The sequence below is a fragment of the Fistularia commersonii genome, chromosome 3, assembly GCF_037954325.1.
Source record: "Fistularia commersonii isolate RoL2024-O1a breed Wild chromosome 3, RoL_Fcom_v1.0, whole genome shotgun sequence".
Classification (NCBI taxonomy): domain Eukaryota; kingdom Metazoa; phylum Chordata; class Actinopteri; order Syngnathiformes; family Fistulariidae; genus Fistularia; species Fistularia commersonii.
The window spans coordinates 11,083,633-11,102,240 of record NC_141286.1 but is presented as its reverse complement, the minus strand read 5'-3'; the positions used below and the strand labels follow the sequence as shown (position 1 = coordinate 11,102,240).

The 18,608-nt window shown below is 49.4% G+C and overlaps 1 protein-coding gene across 1 annotated transcript in view; it reads right to left on the bottom strand.

Moving 5' to 3' along the window:
* Positions 1-16,392, bottom strand: part of slc8a2b (solute carrier family 8 member 2b) — a 51,501-nt gene extending 35,109 nt beyond the window's left edge. The window contains exon 1 of the mRNA XM_086177490.1: positions 16,271-16,392. The gene's annotated coding sequence lies outside the window, so the exon portion shown is untranslated. The remainder of the gene's footprint in view (positions 1-16,270) is intronic.
* Positions 16,393-18,608: the final 2,216 nt, after the last annotated feature.

The window sequence follows — 18,608 nt, the reverse complement described above, 5'->3', positions numbered from 1 at the left end:
GAGATGATTGGATTGAGGAGGATAGATGATCCTGGGGTGGGGGGGGGACACATATCAGGGTGATTGATGGATGGTTGTTTTAAAGAGATGGGGACTGTGTGTGTGTGTGTGTGTGTGTGTGTGCGTGTATGTGTGAGCAAGAATTCCGGCTTACATCCTTTTACAATGGCTCTTCTCAGCGCTGGAGGACACGAGGCATTAACCTCTGAGCAAAGCTCTCTCTCTCTCTCTCTCTCTCTCTCTCTCTCTCTCAGAAGGAATGGTTCTCCACTATCACACAGGGACAACTCAGGAATGTTAGGACATCCAGAACAGAAGTCACCTCTGTCAGAATACTGATGAGAGCAGAACATGGTGTGGAACACCCAAGAGGAGAACCCCTGACAGAAGGGTCCTCCACAGCAGCGCTGGAGCATAACCAAAGAGAATTTTCAGGTTACACACCTGGGAGGGTTGCAGTACCCCAGACCCAGAAACAGAGTAGAGGTCTGACATGCTGCAGCTGATCTGCCATTCGTGACGCTATCTCCTTCATTTGCACCAATGGGTGTGTGTGTGTGTGTGTGTGTGTGTGTGTGTGTGTGTGTGTGTGTGAGAGAGAGAGAGAGAGAGAGTGCTGTGACCTGTAACTACAAAGGTGTGTGAGGCATGGAGGTGTAACATTCAGGAAACCAGCTGAGATGCCACCTGGATGGCTCTGCGTGCACACGCACGCACAAGCCAACACTTGAAGAGGTGATCACCATAAGTCTGACAGCAGGAGTCTCCTGAGCTGATTAAGATTGATGGGTTGGAAGCAGACAATCTATAAGTAATCAGTGCTGATTGGATGGAACTTGTTTCTGCAGGCTGTGTACCCCAGGGTTACCCTCTGTGTGTGTGTGTGTGTGTGTGTGTGTGTGAGCAAACACACCGCCCTCTCCATGTAGAGACGGCAGCTCACATGGAAAGCGGAAAGGCTCCTCCCATCAGTGAATGATTGGATGTCTCTATATGATTGGCAGGTTGTCCAGGTTAAGAGCTGCCTCTCAAGCAATGTCTCTTGGAATAGTCTCCAACCGGACTGAATTGACATTGTTCTACCAAAGAAAGAACACTAGATGATAAGGTCCACCGTTTTCTATGCTCTTTCTGTTTGCCAAACAATATGGAGTGTGTGTGTGCATGAGTGTGTGAATGTCTGTAAGCGTGCGCATGTACATGCACACCTGCTCATGCTGTGATTCTAACAAATTACCTGCTTCATATCCTGGTCTTGCACAACAGTTACCCAGCAGGTAATGAGACACTCAGATCAACACCCCCAGGGGCTCATAGCAAGAGGTAAACACACACACACACACACCCACACACAACCACAAACACAACCACATCCACACACACACTGATTATGCATTAAACTGTCATTAGAAGTAAAAAGAAGTAAAAAGCCTTGTCTTGGTTCCCCCTCATGATATTCCATCTGGGCGGTCTACCAGGGGCAGCTCTGAGCTCCATGACAACTTTCTCACTCCAGGATAAAGCATCTTCTGATCTTCTGAAGAACAGTGACAGAATGAGAGCATTCACTCTTGGGGGTGGGGGGAGGCGTTGCGACATCGCTGCTTGTCAGAACTGACTGGCTTCAGAACCTGAGATCTCCTTCATCCACGTTCTTCATCCAACCCTATGTTCTCCTGCCTGGATTATTTCCAGGTTCTTCCACAGTCCAGTCAGTGGGTTCACTCCCACTTATCCATAGGTGAAAGTGAGGCCTCGATAATTGATAGCTGGCCCTCCCAGGTTAAGTCCCGCCCAATCTTCCTAAGATCAACAGGAACTAGCAGAGTGATGCAGCGTCACCCATTTCCATTCGACGAGAAACCAGATCGGACCTTCCTGAGAACTGGAGTATCCTGCCCCCTCCCTTCTGCAGGAGAACCTTGGCTCCTTTACCCGCCTCTGTGTATGAGGCCTGCAAGTGGTTCCCAGCTGATAAAGCAGAGTTCCTCCATTAAATTACTGGACAAAGACCTTTAAGGTAAAGGGACAATACACGGGGGGGGGGGGGGTTTGCATGAAATCCAGGTCCTTCTCTACCTTCCTGCCTGTGGTGGAGCCCAACTGGCCTCCCTAGTCACCTCCACCTGCAGCCTGTTCACCCTCTGCTGGTGGCGCTCATTCACTCGTTTCCCGTATTTCCTTTCACATATTATCATCACCCACACACACACGCACACACACACAAACACACGCACACACACCTGACTCACCGGGCAGCTCCATCATTATCTCTGCTGGAGGACAGTCTGGTAGAGACACGCCAGTCGGCAGCTATTATTAAGCTAATGAGACTCTCTGATACGGACAAGGGTGTCAGAGGCCAGCCCAGGGCATACCATTGTTCCAGCATCGGGGGAGCGCAGGGCGTACCATTGTTACAGATGCGAAGAATGATGCTGGCTCAAAGCCAAGCCAGATAGAGATTTGGCAGTGAGGACTCAAAGTTAGCACCAAGGCCCCAGCAAGGGTTTAGAAAACACCACCCACGCCGACAGCAGGAAATGACTTCCTGTCGTTCAGGGAGCCCAAGGTGGGTGAGGACAGCTGGTGAGATCATCCTGAGGAAACACACACACCATATGAGCTGTGGGAGTGTATGTGGATTCGAGGTTCCCTACATTGGGTTGTGTTAAGGACCTGGCTGGTACTGGCAGTCACCAAATGCTGCACTTCCTTGGTTACTCTGGGGTTCTCTGCCGGCCAATCACAACGTGTGGGTCGGCTGTAAACCCAGCCCCCTTTCACCAGGATTAATGAGGGTGGGGGCTCAGACGGGACGGGGCTCCATAAGACGTGATGCAGACCTAACAACACACTAGGGAGGGGAAGCTGGGGTGAGGCCCTGTGATCTTTGACCTCGGGGGGGGCGGAGGTCTGCCTCCACCTTTACCTCACATAAATAAGAACAAATAAAACCGCTGACATTCATCAGCTGACGGGCATGTTAATCAAGGCAACGCAACTCTAGCCGGGAACAGACTGCGTGCACTTTGCATGCATGAGCATGCACATGTGCACATGCACACACACACACACAGGCTGGCTTGAGCCCTGTGGTTATAAATTATGGATGTGGGGAAAGAGCCTGCACAGTCTGGCAGTTTTGAGTTAACAGTCAGTGGTGGGTGCAGCTGGGGGGGTGACAGCCTATGAATACAGATTTTATCTTTTGATGAAGAGCCCCCACAACACCTCCACTATGGAAGGAGTCTGTGGCTGTTAGTGTAAAAACCCTTTTGTGCGCAAAGGTGTTTGTTGATGGAGGCGAAACCCACAGAGCCCTCATCAATCGCTGGATCCTGCTGGGGACACGGAGGGTTAATGTCCCCCCACTGGCACCCGTGACCGCCACCACATTTAGCTTTTAATCACACAGCTTTTCCACTCAAAACACTGCATTGTGTGTATGTGTATGTGTGCGTGTGTGTAAGTTCCATAACACACTCCTGTGTTGCAACTCTTCTTGGGAGGTCCCCAGGCCGCTGGATGGGATGAGAGGAGAGGTGATAGGGAGGAGGTGAGGTCACACACCTCACCTAATGGAAGGCAGGACAGCATGAGAAGGAGGAAGCAGATCCCAACAGCAGGGGTGAGATGTTCCTCACCACAGGGGGAAATGTTCCTCACAGTAGGGGGAGATGTCCGCAGCAGCAGGGAGATTAACTTGACCTTTCTGCATCTGTAGAGGTAATTCATGTGTAGTAACAGAGTAATCGGAGTCTGAAACTATAGCCGGTGCTGCAGCGGCACCACTGAGATGTTAGCCGACATAGCGTAAGGGTTTCTGTGGATCTGTGAGGGGGTGGGGGGGTGTTGGCGTATCTTGGTGTCACGGATACAAATACGTGCAAATATGAGTGGAGCCTAATTAAGTGGAAGATTGTCTGCAGGCCAATATTAGCTTTGTCTTTACAAGGAGGGGGATTTGTCATTCTGCATGTGTGTATGTATGTATACATGCCCTAATTGGCAAAATGGAAGTTGACATATATGCGCGCGCACACACAAACACACACACACACACACACACACACACACACACACTTACATGGGTGTCCCTGGCTCTGTGTGGACGGTGGCGATAAGATGCGTCCTGATGTTGTTGTTCTCCATGCTCTGACGACACTGAGCACCGTCACTGTGCATGACGCCATTGCAGAAAACAGAGGCAGTGGCAGTGAACGCCCGGCGGACCCTGGTGTGTTGTTTTTTTAAAGTATTTCGCAGGGATGGATGTGTGGAGTCGTGTTTACCAGCACACAGTGAACACCTCCATCCACATGCTAATGTTAATAGCTTAAGGCTACCACCAGTCTGTTTGCAGTCGGATGTTGGCGGGGGGTGGCCTTGAAAAATCGCTGATGGACAGAACAGAGGATCCCCGCTGGATCAGGGGGCTTCTATTTACCTCAATGTTTGTCCTTCAGTTTAAAGGCCAGGATGAACAAAATGCAGCTGGAAGCTGGAAAAGGGTCAGTGAACGGGAGATGCTGTGTGTGTGTGTGTGTGTGTGTGTGTGTGTGTGTGTGCCGCTTGGTGTAAGGCTGCAGAGCTCTAAAACAAAGCCTCTGAGTTTTGTGTCACCATCTGAAAGCCAGCAAGAGGGGATGATGGGAAGTATGAGTCATGAGGGGGCGAGGGGGGGCAGGGGCAAAACAAAACCGAGGGGCTGAGGGGGTTGAACGGGGGGGGGGGGGGGTCAATGACACACAATCAAGCGAGTCAATCAGCCCACTCACATCGACCAAACACTAGAAAAGACGGACACACGCAGTGTTACACTGACTCAACAAAGGGGGGGCGGAGCTTAAAGGGGTCGTGCTTAGAAGAGGGGGCAGGGCTGAGACAAGAGGGGCGGGGTCTGAGTTTACAAATTCTGTTCACCCAGCAACCCCCCCTTGCCTCACGTTGCCATGACTAGGTGGCGGGTGACACCAAGGAGTCGGTCCGATTTGAGGAAGATGAAGATGAAGGTGGAACGAGCTTTAGGGTTCTCTAGGGAGAACCTTCACAGACGGGTGGATGGAAGGAGAGAGTCAGGAGAAATATATAAGCAGTACTCTGTGTGCCCAGGGTATTTTTTACTGAGGCTTCCATTCAATAACTTGTCTGAAAATTGGAAATGTGTTATTATACTGTAAAATGTAATGACATTGTAACTCTATAAATTATTTATAATCCATTTATCACCACAGACTGCATGAGGACATGAATCAATGTAGGAGAACCTCCTCAGATGATGGATTCTCTGTTCCTCAACGTCGCTAGGTTACTCCAGGTCATAAATGGACCATGACAGCAGGCGTTTCTATGGAACTGACCTGGCCCATCCATCTCAGCTTTGGCACAGGAGGGAACAGCAGCAGGCGACATAGATTGTGCCGTTGCCGCTGTGAGGTGAGCTGGAGTCTGTCACACAGGCTATGGGACAGTTGATGGGAGGGAGTGCTGATGGCGTGGGGGGATGGGAGGGGTGTTGGGGGACGGCCCAGGCTGAGCATTCAGGTGAGTTAACAACCTGTGACTGCAGCAGCGGCAGGAGGCCGTCAGAGGAGATGAGGAGGCACGTCAGCCATCTTTGGCGGGTTTGTCACGGCAGATCGCCGTAGACACCCCCCCTATCCCTCTGATCACTCCTCCCCCACCCCATCCCATCCCGCCGGCTTTATCTGTCCCCCTGCCAGACCCATCCGCCATCTCCCTTGCCCTCCTGCAGTCGTGGATCGGTTTCCTGTCTCCATCAGTCGCCACGATGATGTCCCCCACCCCCACCGGAGCCACGGGCGGGTTCTCAGCAAGGAACCCTGGGAGACATCCCTGGTTCTCCATTGGGATGGAGCCACAAAGGTTCAGGTCCGGTGAAACCAGGGAGACAGATCAATGGGCCTTCAGGTTTAACAGAGTAATAGATAACTGGAATTGTAACTAGTGACAGAACGACAGACTGGGAGTGAAACCCAGCAGTGTAACCTCAGTAACAACTGGGTAACAACTGAACCACAGTCTAACAACTGGATATCAACCAGGTTACAATGTAATGATTGTGTAACAACAGTAACAACAAAGTAACAACTGGAACAAGTGTCACAGCAATAACTGACAGCATAACAGTGTAACACAGCAATAACACAGTAATAGTCTAGTAACAAGCAGTGGATGAAAGCCTAACAGCAAAGCCATAGTTCGTCACCGTGGTGTCAGTGTGCTGACCTAACTGAAGGTTGACCGGCGGCGTGCTGCTCCGAGAGGAGGCCTCGCCGCAGACAGGGAGTGGTGTGCGTACACAATGCCTTAGGCAACACTAAACCTTGCTGGTGCTGACGGGGTGGCGGGGGGGGGGGGGGGGGGCATTCATTTATGCTCTGTATTTAATTAATTCATTTATTGCTTATTTTTTCCTTCGTTAATATTATTACGAAGGGACGTGACCCCAGGCTCTGTGGAAACTTTGAATGTAAAAGTGTCCAGTTCCCATGTCTTCAATTTGGAAGGAGGGCATCTGAATGCCCTGTGCTCAGGAGGACAATTGAACTCATCTTCATCGGCACACACTGAACTCCACCAAGTCTCCATCAATGTGGGGGATAAAAGACAGAATGAGGCCGGAGGCCGGAGGAGGCCCCCAGACACACACACACACGCACACACACACAGCCGTGTGGTTAATTGTACGCTGGCCGGCTCCAGGGCCAGGGATAAACAATGGGCGCTGGTTGATCCCAGGACGGCCCCGGGGCCCCTGCAATCTATGCTCTCACATGGGTGAACCTACTGGGGTGGGAATCTGCATCTGATGGGCAACATAGACCATCAGCTGAACTCATACTTGAGCAAAAGAGGGGACTAAACCTGGACGGGTCAGTTGTAAATCACCCAACTTCAACCAATGAACGAACCAGTGACATGGAGAGAAGAACCGGCAGGAGAACATAGGGAGAACCCAGACAGGAAGTGGATAAGGGCTGGAAGCAGTGAAACGCAGTAGAAACCTGACAGAAATAGTTTGGACCAACATAACCCGTAGGTCCAAACCGGGATGGAGAACCCAAGGAAAACCTACTCAGGTCCACACAGAGAACCTGGTCCACCACTGGAAGCGAACTGGGAACCTTCAATCTGCAGTTCTGGTTTGGACATTTCCAATTTTTTCCCACAAGGAGAGTCTGTTGAGGATGATGCCATGAAGCTGCAGTGAGAGACCAGGGAACCGGGGAAAGGAACCACATGGAACCCCCACGCCCAGGTCTGGAACCGCTGCACCAGAACTTCCTCTGCTTCTCAGAGACGTTCTAGATTTGACTGGATGGTTGACGTGAGAAACACCAAGACGGCCTACATCTGCCAGGTACTTGCACAGAACCTGAACCCTTTCTTCCCAAGTCCCCGCAGAACCCACAGAACCCTCTCACAGAACGTCATTTAGCAACAGAAAGCACCTCCTACAGGCCGGGGGGACCACGGACCAGCGAGGCAGCAAAGTCACGTTTTAACCAGGCACGTGAGGAACATCCAGGAACCAGGGTGGCAGATTTAGTGTGCTGATGTGCATCAGCAGGGTGGGGTTAATGTTTGCATCTTACATAACTTACCCATCGCCTTAATTGCAAAGCTATAGTGAAGGCCATATGGCACAACAAAGAAGAGCACCCCCCCCACACACACACACACGGTAGGGCTTACACAGCAATACAATGATCTGCACACACAGCTGACAATAAAGCACATCATAATAACCACAAAACATACACATACACAAACACAAACACAGACACACACACACACACACACACACACACACACACACACACACACACACACACACACACACACACACACACACACACACACACACACACACACACACAGTTTCGGCTTCAGTGACCTGTAACAGCAGTGAAACGAGGGTCGCAGATATTCTGGGTAGAAATCACGCTCCAAGAGCTCCATTTGGTAATATGTGTGCGTCCCCATGGACAGCATCAGTCAGCCATAACCTTCACGTAATCATTTGTTAGAAGAAGCTTCATTCATTCATCCATTCACCACCAATCTTATCCTCCTATCTGGGTGGAGTGGAGATGGCAACAGACCAGCTCAGCACCCTGTGGCTTCCTCTAGCTCCTGCTGGAACCCTTGGAGATTTTCTGGGTCGACCACACCACTCCCTGGATGTCAGCCCCAACCTTTACTAAAGCCCGCCCCTTGAAGGGAAACCAGACTTCAGTCACAGCATGTCAGCCTTGGATAAAGGTCAAAGTCAGCCTGGGATGGTGGGGAGCACCGCCCCCAACCTGTTGATGGCCTTCATCCATTGCCTGCCCCCACAGGAAGTACTTTTTTAAATAAAATTTGAACGACAGCTTCCTCGGCAGCCACTTCCTGCTTCATGCCGACACCAGTCTCTTTCCCCTTTCCCTCTCTCCTCCTCCATCTTCTTATTCACCTTCTTTGATAACCAAATAAAATCATCCACTCAGGCAGTGGCCCGTCGCCATGGCGATGACACGCTGGTTGAAATAAGTCAGTGGGGGGGGCAAACTGACAAACACAGGGATCAATACCGATCTGATGCAGGCCAGCAGTAACTGTGGCCAACGGGCATAGGTGCATCGAGGGGAGGGGCCACGGTCTGGTCCGGTTCTTCAGGAATCCATCGCCTGGGATTCAATTACACACACCCTGCATCCCAACCCCTGTTACCATGGCTACAGAACAGTTCTACATCCAGGTCATCGCAAACACTCTAACCCAGGTGTGCCCAATACGTTGATTGCGATCTACCGGTCGATCGCAAAGGTAATCTGGGTAGATCGCATGGCATTAAAAGGTAGACGTCAGCCTATCATCCTCGCTATGAAATTTCTCATTTGATTGACAGTTGATCTGTCCAATCTGACCTTTTCTGACACAGGCGTCACTGTGCAAGTGCACATAATGGCGCGTTCTAGCAAGCTAGTGAGTTAGCCTCCAATTTATTTCATCTAAACTTATGAGTATAAAAATGAGAGGGGGAGCTGGACCAAGTAAAACGACTAAAACGTATCACTTTCATCTGGAATGGGAGGTGGCCTTTTTTTTTTTTTACTAAGTCTTTTTCGAAGTGCATTTGCCTCATCCGCTGGTCTGCCAATGCTATACAGAAAAAGGGAAATGTGGAGCAGCGTTTTCGGACTGTTCATAAAAACAATGACACTGACTTCCCTCTGAAAAGTGAGCTGAGAAGGAGAAAGGTGAAGGAATTAAAATCCCTGCTGTTAGGACAGCAGTCATTTTCCTCACAGCTAACTCCAAAAGCAAAGGCAGCCACCGAGGCTTTGTTCTGGATGAGTCACTTAATCATTAAGAACAAGAAATCCTTAAGACGGAGAAATGGTAAAAGAGGCATTGGTTGAAGCAGCTGACTCGTTCGAAGACTTTAAAAACAAGGTAGAAATACTATCTTCGATCAGAGCTCTCCAGCTATCAAGAATTACAGTTACACGGCGCAATGAAGCCATAGCCGAGGATTTGACCAAGCAACTTTGGAGGACATTTGCAGACTGCGAGTCCTTCTCACTGCAGCTGGATGAGTCTACAGATGTGAGTGACACAGCCCAGTTGTGCATTTTTATTCAGATCGTGTTTTCTGATATGATTGCAAAAGAGGAGCTGTTAACAGTCCTGCCCATGAAAGAACACGCAAGGAGAAGACATATTTCAGTCTTTTAAAAACTTTATTGAAAAAACTCAGCTCTCTGTGTGCAAGTTGGTGTCCATCGCCAGGGATGGAGCACCTGCAATGGTTGGCCACTTGAATGGGTTTATTGCCAAGTGCAGGGAGGATGATGCTTTCCAGGACTTCCTTAATTACCACTACATAATACACCGACAAACATTATGCTCAAAAATGCTCAACATGAAAGAAATCATGGATGTGACACATGAAGATCGCTTGTTCTATTTGCGCCAGATCTCTCTAAAGATGTCTATTCCATGCACATCTAGATTTCAAGACCTCTGTCCGGAAATTGGAGTTTTTTTCTGTGAAGCTAAACATGAGGAATATAACCAACTAAATGATGACCAGTGGCTGCTCGACTTAGTATTTTAACCGATCTAACCAACGTGTTGAATGACCTTAATCTAGATCTGCAAGGAAAAGGCAAAACTGTAATGAATATGATAAGCTCAGTTAATGCTTTCAAACGAAAAATGCAACATTTCTCCTCAAAGCTCCAGCGATGTGATATGCCAAACTTCCAGAACCTCGCGCCAGAGCTTGAAACACAAGGGAATTCATGTGTGCAGCTTGACAGTGTACGCTACACAAAACAGATTGGCAATTGTCTGTCAGAGTTTGACAAACGATTTCAAGACTTTGCTTTACTTGAGCCAATTGCTCCATTCATGTGCTACCCTTTCCGGAAGATGGTGAGGTTGTTTCACTTGCATCAACAACTGCAACACTGGTTCAGCTGAACTTTTCTGGAGTGTAGGATGAAATTTTGACACAACAAACTGACATTGAGCTGAAGTCCAGAGCTCATTGACAATTATGGCGCTTACTCACAAAGGAAAAGTACCCCAACATGAGGAAATGTGCAACATCCTTGACTGCATGATTTGGCTCCACTTACTTATGTGAGTCAGCCTTTACCCACATGAAGATCATCAAGTCCAAGTACCGTTCCATCATGACTGATGACCATTTGGAAGTGTGCTTGAAGCTGGCTATTAGCAGCTACTGTCCGGATTATGCATACCTGGCTGATTCCATTCAGTGCAAGTCATCAAAGTAAGCTAATTGACAAAAAATAGAGTGGTATTGAATATGGGTTCACGCAGTTATGCAAGATCCACAAATATTTATTGTGTTAAGTACATTCAGTGGATATATAAATAAATATAAATTCAGCATTTTTAGCGGAGGTAGATCATTTTCACATGGTCATTTGAAAAGTACCTCACAAGGTGTGGGCGCCCCTGCTCTAACCCCTGGAAAGGCAGGAACTACCCAAAGTGTCTCCTTCGCTGGAGGATCTCCAGTTGCAGAGGAGGTGCCAAGGCGTGTTCCCGGACATCCTCCACATCCAGCCAATGAGGAGGCGGGAGGAGGCTGCAGTGAGCGAGGGGTGGGGCCTAACCAAGGGTTCTTCAACAGAACCCTGGGATCCTTAAGTGTGGTGTGTGTGTGTGTGTGTGTGTGTGTGTGTCCGCAAAGACTCCAGTCCTTTCAACATTAAAAACAAATTCGAGCGTGCAAATAGACACACACACACACACACCACCTACATCAGGAAAATAGCCAACAGGGAGACAGCTGGTGGCACAGCTTCTGAACTCGGATCAGCGATTTTATGTGCCTATATGGTGGGGGGGGCAGGAAGCTGAGGGGGCGGGCATGGATGGACGAGTGAAGATTGGAAGATGAGGAACCTGCCAGGAGGAGGAGGACCAGTGGGAAGGTCAGGGAGGAGTATGAAGACTATGCTTTCTTTACACACACACACACACACACACACACACACACACACACACAGGACGGCGCATGTTTTGTTTGGACACTGTCACCAGGGTTCAGAGCCAATCCCAACAGAGGGGTTGGGCTTGACCTGGAGAAGTCAGGTGTCAATCATCCAACATTTCACACTTATTCAAACCTATGGATGGTTCAGAGCCTTCAGAAGTTTCCTCCTCAATCCTTTGAAGCTGAGGGAGGAGGAAGGGGAGAAGGGGGCGTATTGGAAAGGATAAAGGGTATGCAAGAGAGGTGAATGGAAAGAGAATCCAGAATGATGGAAAGCAAAGGGAGGAGGAAATGAGGGAGCAAGACAGGAGAGGAGAGGAAAAGGAGGATAGATGAGGCAAAGAAAGAGAAGTTCCATTAAACTAATTTGTCAGAGAAGAGAGGAAGACGGATAAGTGATAGAGGAGGGGGGAGTAATGGAGGATTACAGGGAAATGGATGACATGAAATGAAAAAAAAAACACTGATGATTCATGTGTGAGAAGTAAACTGCCCTGCAGCGGCTCATACACAAACACACACACACACACACACACACACACACACACACACACACACACACACACACACACACACACACACACACACACACACACACACACATCATTACATCACCATCACATGCACTCACGTGCACTGTGAGCGTCCCATAGAACGAGGTGGTCAGAGGCCATCACATCCCAGTGCTGCGTTAAATGACTCCACAGATTTTCCCCCTGCGGCCGCCAAACAAAGGAGAACCTCTGGGTTCCAGTGAGAATGTAGGAGGAGAATGCAGGAACCTGAAGGCACCACAGAGGGAGGATCAACTCAGCTTCCACTGAACACCAGTCAGTGATGTGTTCAGAGGACATCCTGGTTGGAACAGGGCTTACTGATTAGATTCCTCCACATTCATCCGGTTCTGTAAGGTTGATCAGGTTCCATCAAGTTGATCAGGTTCCTCCTGATTTATCGGGTTCTGTTAGGTTGATCAGTTAGTTTCTAATTGATTGGGGTCTTTCAGTTAGATCGGGTTCCGAAGACCAGGACATCTCCTCCTCCAGATCCAAAACAAAAACGTGCCAAGGTTCCTGCTAGCGGATGACAGCTCTGGGGGGGATTCATGTCCAGTTGCCATGACAAGAAGATTTTGACAAGGGTACTCCAGAAGAACGTTATATCCAGTGATGGTATAACCTGTCACACATAGAACTCGGTGCTATCAGAACCATCAGGATACCCAGCAACAGAACACACAACCTATGGTAGAACATTTAGAGCATTAAGTTCTGGAAGGTGGAACGTGCTCTGCTTTCGAATGTTAGAACTTCCTCCCATGTGCACATTTACAGAATGATCGGGGTCTCCCCACCTTCAGCCCAGAACCTGCTTCCAGTCAGAGAACCACCCATACAGTGCGTTCAAGAACACTGGGAAATCCCATCCTGTCCTACAGAGATGAACACACACACACACGAGTAACGCACCATCCAGGTAATGCACACACGCACGCACGCACGCACGCACGCACGCACGCACGCACGCACGCACACACACACACATATTTACAGTGCCTATCATAAGTATTCACCGCCTTAGATGTTTTACCCTTTTACTGCTTTCATAAATCAATCATGGTCAATAAAATTTGGCTTTTTAAACACAAACATGTATTGGAAAAAAAAATTGAATGTTAAAATGAAAACAGATTTCTACAAAGTAATGTCAATGAAATAAAACTATATAAAGAAATAAAATTATTTGCATAATTAATCACCCCCTTTTTAAGTTATTGGTCTAATTCAATTGAGGTCCATCAAATTCTTGCCAATAGCCTCACATTTAGTGAAATGAAGATCACCTGAGTGGTGTGGGTGTGCTTCAAGCGATTGAGGTATAGAACACCTGTGTCCGAATGGTCCCAATTCGTGGATCAGTACTCTTGGTGACAATTACACCATGAAGACAGAAGAACACTCCAAGCAACTCAGGGAACGGGTGCGTGAGAAGTACAATTCAGGGGATGGATGCTTTATGGGAGAGTGGCAATGAGAAAGCCACTGTTGAAGAAAAGTCATAATAGATCTTGACTAGGGTTTGCCAAAACAGTGGAAGACTGATGAGGCCTAAATCAAGCTTTTTGGCCATCAGACAAGATGTCATCTTTGGCGGAAACCAAACACTGCACATCACCAAAAACACACCATCACCACTGTTAAGCATGGTGGTGGTAGCATCATACTGTGGGGATGTTTTTCAGCGCCCGGACCTGGAAGTCTTGTAAAGATAGAGGGCAGAATGAATGCTGCAAAAGAAAATTAAATTCTTGGGGACAATCTTATTCGGTCTGCAAGAGAACAACGGCTTTGGCATAGATTTATTTTCCAGAAAGGCAATGATCTAAAGTATACTGCAAAAGCCACACAGGAATGGTCAAAAAAGAACCAGGTAAATGTTCTAAAGTGGCCGAGTCAAAGCCCAGACCTCAATCCTATAGACAATTTGTGGCTGGACTTAAGGGCTGTTCATGCCCAATATCCACGCAACCTGACAGAATTTGAGCGATTTTGCAAGGAAGAATGGAGCAAAATTGCTGTGGGCAGATGTACAAGACTTATCGAGACTTATCCACACAGACTCAGTGCTGTGATTGCATCCAAAGGTGCATCTACAAAATACTGACTGGAAGGGGGTGATTAATTATCCAAACAATTATATTTCTTTATATATTTTTATTTCATTGACATTGCCTTGTAGAAATCTTTTCACTTGACATCAAAGTTTTTTCCAATACATTTTTGAGTTAAAAAAAGCCTAATTTTATTGACCATGATTGATTTATGAAAGCAGTAAAAGGGTAAAACATCCAAGGGGATGCATACTTATGATTGGCACTGAATATGGTCTATTGAATCCCAGTTCCAACCAGGAACCCCACCTTACCCGATAGAGCCGCACAATCCTGACCAAACAGCTGTCAGAACCCCCCCTTAGGAACACGATGGGGGGAAGGGGGGGTCGATAACCTGCTGTGACACCAATCAATATCTGTTATCTCCAATCAATAGAATTGTATTTTTGGGTGTCAGATGTTCTTCTGTAGGCTCTGGTGGAGGAGAAGAAGGAGGGGCTGATGAATAATCCATCAGCTGATATAGAAGGTAAAGCAGGAAAGGTAAACAACACAGAGGGCTGGTGAAGCTCTGTGTAACACACACACACACCCCCTTATGCAGCTATACAGCTGAAGGTGCTTCATCTCTGGAAGGACATGCAGGGGGGTTGCCTCTAACCGCAGCACCACAGCCCCTCAAACCGCAGAGCCTGATACAGGGAGGGGAGAGGAAGGGAAGCGGGGAGCCCAGGGAAGCCCTGCTAACTCGTCCACCAGGAGACCCCCCGCCCCTGCATGCTGCAGTGCCGCTGACTCTTGTTAAAGAAACTCCCCTCCCCTGGCCCCCACACACGGACAGTGAGCATGCTCAGAACTAGGCCTGCCCCCCTCCCCCCGCCGCTCTGCAGATCGAGGCTCTGGCTCATTGAACAGGAAGTCCCACCCCCATCGGAAGGAAGTCCAGGTCCAGACCGGGGTCTCTTACAGCCAGGTGCACTGCCACACACACACACCTGATTCACTCAGATTTCACAACAACCCTCGTGGTGCATTCAGGGTCCTTTTAGAAGCATTTGAATGCAACACAAGAAGACTTTGTCCTCACTAAACTCATTTATGTATTTCAGGAATAAAGTGTCACATTAATTTGACTTTTTGTTAGAATTGGCTTAAATATAAATATAAATATTGAATTCATTTTAGCTGTCATTTGTAATCTCATTGGTTAGTTGATGAACGGATGAGAATTGACTCGCACTGGGTCTGGTGCAGAATGGAGGGGCAACGGTAGGGTGAGGGGAGCTGGAGGGGGGGGGGGGGGGGTCCTATCACAGATTTACCCCAGAAAAAGATTTACTCCGCTGCGACACGGAAGAGGGCAAAGGGGTGTGGGGAGCGATGGGGAGGGGGCTTGGTAAAATCACGGCCGTCCCTTTTTTCCTATTCACCTGCAGGTGTACAGGTGGACATGAAGTAATTGGAGCCCAATTACTCTGATGATACACACCGGTGTGGGCCGGGGTCGCTCCCGCACGCATGCGCACAAAAAGGTAACACATTCTAATAGTACAGTTTAAGGCGTTTAATTAAAGAAACGGGCGTCAAACGCGGGACTCCATCTTTCAAAGTTACACTGGAAGTGTCGGGGGGGTCTGACCGAGGAGACAAGAACCGAGCCGCGGAGACCCAGAGGGTCTCCGGTCCCCGTCCGAGTCTGTGGGCGTGCGGGTCCGGCGGGTCGGACTGGAGAAGGTGAGCATGAACGCAACACGGACGGGTGGCGGAGGGCGGACAGTGACCCCCCGGGATCAGGGCCGGTCCACCGGGTGGAACTGTCGTTTCTGTCGATCCCCAGTCGGATGCTGTCGGAGATGCTTAATTCAGTCACGGTGAGGGACCGGTGATCGCCTATCCGGTAAACACGCTCCTGGTATCGGGGAGGCGATGAGGATGCGTCGGTCACCGCTGCTGAGCATCAGCACACAAACACACACACACACACACACACACACCGGAATCGAGTTCCGGGCAACGCCGCAGGCACATGGCCGTGGAGTGCCGAGGTGGACCGGGACCGGAAGCGGAACCCGGAGTGGGCGCGAGGCTCGGCTTGGCGCGGGTCTTACCTCCGGTGGGCGCCGGTACGCGGAGGCGCTGCAGGAGAAGAGAGTCCGCCGCTCCGTGCACGCTGCTCCGCCCGCACTCTCGCTCAGCTCCTCAACGCGAGCTACGTACGCGCGCGCACAGTGCGTAACCGGGCGGAGCGGCGGGGGCGCGGCTGTGCCGAGGGGCGGCGAACGGACTCATCGATTATTGATCGGCCGCAGAGAGAGGGGCCGGAAGTTCGAGCGGACGCACGTACAAGGATTGGTTCCCAAGGAAGTTGGCTACGTTGGTTTTTTGATGCTTTTCTTGTAGGGGGGACTAAAAGTCCAGGGGAAAAGCGTTTGGAACCTTAGTGTGTGTGTGTGGGGGGGGCGTCTGGATAATTCCTGGGTTTTCTCTGTTAGCCTAATTGCTGGGTGGAGGGCATCCATCACCCTCCGTGGAACCAATCACTTACCAGCTGCAAAGCCCCCAACCCCCCACCCCACACCCACCCACACACACAGTAGATGGTTGGTTGGAAAAATATTAGCAGTGGGTGCTTGGGTGGCTCAGCCTCAATCCTCCAAACATACACCCCTGGGCACTGTGTATGGATGAGGAGGAAGTCAGAGAACTTGAAGAGAACATGGAGACTCCACATATACAGAAACCTAGAGAAGTAGGAGACTACTAGTTAAATAGAAAGATCTGGCTATAGCTCCTCTCCTTCATGAGGGTGGAGATGCTTACAAATCCTGAAAAGCCCATGGGATCCTGAACAGGCCGATGTTCTTCAGATCAAGGACATCATGACAGCTCTTCTTCTCATCTCCATGTTATTTATAACTGTGCTGGTGGACCACGTCCTTCATCCATATGAGGATGGAGGAGGACGTGCAGTTTGAGTCAGCAGATCGTGATTGCTGGCTTAGCAGGATGCCACAGGTCACAGCCCCAAGTGTGTGCATGTGGGGTGGCTAAGTAAGATTTACACCCCCCCAAGAGGAGAGGTATAAATATTAAATAAATTCTTCATGCTCTTTCTCCGAATTAGACAAGGTGTTCAAGGACCAGAGCAGGAGGGTTCTTCCCCCAGCCACATGGAACATGTAGGAAAATGTTCTCCTGGATTCTGCGGTCCTTCCTCTGGGCTGATGTTCCTCAACATTGGCCGTAGGAGAACCCATCCATTTCCCTTGGTCCTTCTGCTTCCATCGTTCCTGTCTGCCCAATAAAGGAGTCAGCAAGCAGCGGAATAGCAAGCTGATCTATCAGTGAACACCTGGCTGAGGAGGGAAGGGGGCCTCATATCTTCTCAAAACCACAGGCGCTCATGGATCCACTTCCAGGTCCACCAGTCTCTGTCCTTTACATGAAGGTTCTCTCCAGGCTACAGTACTCCACACACACACATACTCACAGGTAAGGGAGATTGTGGGATGAGGGTGGAGGTCTTTCTCTCCTGAGGGGAATCTCTGGAGGCTTCATTAGCAGACCTCTCAGACAGGAAGTGGTTTGATGGAACCCGGGTTCCATCCGCACCCCCACCAAGCATCTCCTCCTCCTCCACCTGGCAGCAGAGGATATTCTGGGGAGTCTGATGTGCTAATTGGGAGATGACATACCACACCAGAAGGTCCTCATTTGTTCTGTGTGTTCCTCTGAGAGAACATTGCCAGGGGAACAGCAGAGGACAAACATTGTTGGAGTTGGATTAAGAAGTGCTTATTGTGGGGTTTGATCTGAGGAGGAAGAACAGGAGGCACAGGAGAACAAGTGCCCACACTGACATCCAAGCATTTTCTGTTTCCACGCTGCCCTCTGATGGAAGAAGGAGGCATCACAAGTACGACAATCAGAGCAGTACTACCTTGTACTTCAGTACTTTGTCCAAGAAGTGATATCGATCTTCAGGAAGGTTCCACATTCTCCTGCCTGGATTCTCCCCATGCTCTCTGTCTTCAATCCAGGAACAAACAGGTTCACTGAAGACTCAAATGTCCACAGGTGTGAATGATGTTATGATTGACAGCTGCTGTGTAGGGTTAGACCACGCCCCCTAGAGGGTCCATAGGCTCTCTCACTCTCACTTGTCTTGGACTGAACCACCTCCAGCCACCAGGGGCGCAAAACTGCTCCAACCCAAGAACCGATCTGGATTGTTATGGTAATGCTTGAGACTTAATATACTTTCCAGATGACCCTTTCTGGAAGGTTCTTTGCAGGTGTGAAATTTTCAGGAGACTTTCAGGTTAACTTTCCCGCTGCAATCTCCCTGCACTGGAGGCTTTGCGAAGATGTTCCGAGCACTGAACGTGCACTCCGGACCCCACGCGGGTCCAGAGAGCTTCTAGAAAAGACCACAGACAGCAGGGG